Source organism: Penaeus vannamei, chromosome 42 (genome assembly GCF_042767895.1).
Source record: "Penaeus vannamei isolate JL-2024 chromosome 42, ASM4276789v1, whole genome shotgun sequence".
Lineage (NCBI taxonomy): Eukaryota > Metazoa > Arthropoda > Malacostraca > Decapoda > Penaeidae > Penaeus > Penaeus vannamei.
The window spans coordinates 18657688-18658501 of record NC_091590.1 but is presented as its reverse complement, the minus strand read 5'-3'; positions in this window follow the sequence as shown (position 1 = coordinate 18658501).

Below are 814 nucleotides of genomic sequence, written 5' to 3'. Positions count from 1 at the left end.
GATCAACGCTATTTAGTATAGAACACTGGGATTACTGAATTTTGAATAACATTTGAAAGGTACTGGGAATAGCATTTATTTTGTAAAAATATAAAAATTATAACTTTTTCGATTATAACCTGCTCTCTCTCTCTCTCTTCCCCTCTATCTATCTATCTCTCTTAACTAAAGTAAATGTCCATGAAGATCACTATATAAACAACTATGACAAAAGACAAAGATGGTATTTAAACAGAATTTTAGGAGAAGCAAGATATATGATGTCTTTTTTGTCTTAAGAAATGTGTAATAATTGTCAGGCCTTTGAAATTCAAATGTTAATTAATATTTCGAAGAACTATTTTGACTGTTAGACTCATTTTCAGTTATAAAAATACAACGACGTGAGATGAAATCATGCAATGCCGACCGGAGGTCTGTAAGGCAGAGGAGATCTAACGAAGAGTAAAATCACACACACACACACACACACACACACACACACACACACACACACACACACACACACACACACACACACACACATATATATATATATATATATATATATATATGTGTGTGTGTGTGTGTGTGTGTGTGTGTGTGTGTGTGCGTGTGTGTCTGTGTATGTGTGTGTGTGTGTGTGTGTGTGTATGTGTGTGTGTGTGTGTGTGTGTGTGTGTGTGTGTGTGTGTGTGTGAGAGAGAGAGTGTGTGTAGGTGTTCACGACCCCGTGGGTCGTTCCAAAATTAATGCTTCCTATTTTTGTCCCCTCCAAGGGATCCGAGAAGATTGCTTATGATATTGTTATAATGACTTAACACGCGCTCATAAC